We start from the raw sequence: 3,682 nt of genomic DNA, 5'->3' as shown, positions 1-3,682 counted from the left end.
GTTAACCCAACATGGAAGGCTAAATTTGGCTCTAAACCAATTAGCAATAGCATGCATGCAGAGCGCATTTGTTTGAGCTTTTTTGTATACACATGTACGTACAATTTTAACGCGAAAATAAATATGTATATCCCTTATCAACCCGATTTATGTTACTTTCAACAGTTTAAATAATAAGATTTTAAAAGCATACTGCAATAATTAAAATCATTTGGTGGTTTTACATTAGTATATGCTTCCAAATCGTTCAATTTCTCTATATGTGCGTTTGGTTATTTTTTAACTTAACATTGAATAATACAGATAATACTATATTTTCTCAATCGTATGTCAACGAGGAATGATACATCGAATGTATTAACAACTTGATAATAGCATAAGTAATTAAAATTTACATCAATGAATTTGAACTTGTTTCCGCTGACGCGTTTACTCTTATTTGTTGTAGTATCAAAAAACTGTGTCGTATAATCACATCTGAACAGATTTTGTTTTCAAAATATACCTAATTGCGCATAAATTAGTTTTTACTGTGCAGTAAATAATCGATAGCATAAACACTTATTGTGTTCGTTTTCTAGCTGAACTTCTTCAACAAATTTATTATAGCTTTGTTTTCAAGGTTTTATATGTTAAGAAAATATATTAAGATCGCATGTGCACTCCCTTTCAGATTAAGACTCTATGTGCGAATTGTTATAAATTAGAATAAGGACGTTGTGCCAGCTGATAAATATGTTCTATATTAAAATCATGTCGTGTCGAATGAAGATTATTATCTTTAAGTGTTTACAGTGGTTATCCCGTGATCAAGGAAGAGAAATAAAGTCAGACACTTCTTATATCGTACGTTTATAATCCTTTATCAAAAGATTCACACGTCTGAAATGCACCTCCCAAACATTTTCTGATTTCAGTCGGGCGCATCATGGGATGTTTAACACTCTGTTTAATATTGGCCGTTTTCAATGTTCAGCAATACTTTCTTGACGTAGACAAGTCAAACATGTACAATGAGCAAATTTGAATCGGAAACAGTTAACAAACGTGTTGAAATATTTTGATAAGATTTATTTAAAACCATCTGCATGTGGGAAAGTGCAATATATGGTTTGTTAAGAAAAAGCACCGCGTGGCATTGAAGAAATAAACACCCCGTGTAGTAAACTTCATTCATGTCCACCATACAAACATACGCACACGCGATCGCACGCACGCAAAAATTATTACAACACATTTGTTTTTAAATTGTGGAGTCATTTTATGTATCATCGTCATCTGTGAGTAATACAATTTATTCTTAAAAGAAAGATATAATAAAATGATGGAAATGTTAAAAAAACCCTGGCAAGAATGGTTAGTTCTTAGACTTATTGGCTAGAACATCAAAAACATCCGTTTTAACGCATAGCACAATAAATTCAACACTTAATTTAAAAAGTCTATGTAATACAGTAGAAAACACTAATAAGCTTAGAAAAAATGACGTTGTTTTGTCAACTAGTACCTGGTACTTGCTATAATACTCAAACAAACAGACACAATATAATTGACACTTGTATATCAATCTTATCTCTCTTCATACCAGACACGTTTCCACATTGCTTATTTAAAATTTACATGTGCTATTCTTATTCAATTTGTCAAATTTTAGTCTGTTTTTCCTATAAACGCGGTTTTCAACTGACTGTTTTCTCCAATGAGGTTTATTATCTCATTTATTTACTCTGGCTATACAATCGCCAAGGAAGAAAAATAAATAAATATTCGTTCGTTATCGTACTTTTTTATTGCTTTATCTGTATACGAGTTGACTTTCCGAAATACACCTCACTATATGTTTTGTCATTTACAGTGGGACGTCTTATTAGATATTTTGGGTTCACTTAGTTATTGATAATTTACAATCACCTACTAATAATCACTACCTAACGCTGATAAACAAAACTTGAAAACTGACATGTTTGAATTGGAAATCAATTGACAGAAATACAAACAGTTTAATGTGAATTTTTTGCAATTCTCTCGAATCTGGGTGTACTCAAAATCGTATTTATTATGCTATAAAACATAAGAAAACGTATTCGATCTAGGGCCACTGCATATTTGTTTGTGTCTTCTAGTCTATACAATGTTTACTTAAATACAATTATATTCCTGACTAGCCCATAAATCAGAATAGTGTAGGTCCTACATTAACTGACAAAACGAGATTTGTCTATATATACCCATACAGGCTACCTACTCACAAACATAAAATTAATATTTCATTATAACGTTAAAACTGATATGAACGATACACTTTTTTTAAATATAGCAACAATTATTTAAGCGGAAGAAAAATATCAAATATTGATGAAAAAAGGAATCATTAAAGTTTAACAGAATTTCTTCAAAAATCTATTAAATAAAGTTTACAACATTTTATGTGTACATTATTATATTCAAAACACTTGTTTTATTCGATTGGAAAAAATAATTATGTTCATTACATACCCAAATGGGAAATCTGCAGTATTATGTATTTTGCCTTGTGTTTTCGTCCGACACGTTGGCACACTATTGTTCCTATCACACAAACGATGAAATGTGTCTGTATATGCTTGATACATGTGTCGTTATGAAATTTGTTAAACATTTAAATCAAGATATATTTAAAATATGTACTTTATTTGATTTTTTATACATGTTGTCTTATAAACGCGAGTGTATAGTCTCGATATGAAATACGACCTCAACGAGGATATGTTTATGTACGAGGCATATTTATTTTTCATCGGCAATAGTTTTCTGTACTTGCGTAATGTCTATATATCAATTATGAGTCCACAGAAAACTCCATAAGTCCAGATTCATCCGATTATAACTTGAGTCTAATGATTTAATCATGTCCAGCTGTTTCAGAAAATTCTGGGAATTCGCCGTTAGCTTTAGTTAACCAATTTCATAGGTTTCACTTACTCAGGAAACGTTCAAGTAGTTTGACTCTCATGACAAAACTGAAAGTCTATTATTTAATTGATGTGTCACACGCTCAACAAATAACTGAGTTGTACAAATATTTTTTAAATAGTGTGAGTCGTTTTTCGTCATTTCCCATATCCTGTTATATTCCTCTAAATGATCTCTTCAAATTTTGTATTGTCAATTCATGATTTGAACGGTATTGTGTAATAGGAGCGTGCAGAGGATTCAAATCGGCATGGCATATAATTCATAAAAAACTGGGAACGCAGTGTGTTGCAATATCAGTTACTACACCGTTACATATTTATACACAACACTGCTCGTAAGTATTTATCCAAGTAATTACCATGATACGATTTTGAAGTTCACATAAAGGAAGTGAGCCCAGCTTTATGCCTGTTTTGATCTCATCATATCAATCATGTTTGATAAATATTGATAGGAACATTTATTTAAAGCGCGAAAACAAGGCTAACAATGAGCTTTGGCATAGAGACATCGGAATTCATCGCCGATATCGACATAACACATAGCTCTGAATGGTAAAACTGTTATCTCGAGCCGTTTATACATTTCTGAAAGGCTAATCTAAAAGGGGAGGTAATTGTGTAATAATCAGCTAAGATAGGCGCGGTTGGATTTCAAGTCAAAGCAAAAGGATGCATGCGGCCTGACAGGACATCGAATTGTGCTCGTACTTTGTATTTGTGTTTGA

Source organism: Dreissena polymorpha, chromosome 12 (assembly GCF_020536995.1).
Source record: "Dreissena polymorpha isolate Duluth1 chromosome 12, UMN_Dpol_1.0, whole genome shotgun sequence".
Classification (NCBI taxonomy): domain Eukaryota; kingdom Metazoa; phylum Mollusca; class Bivalvia; order Myida; family Dreissenidae; genus Dreissena; species Dreissena polymorpha.
Note: the sequence above shows the minus strand (reverse complement) of the source record.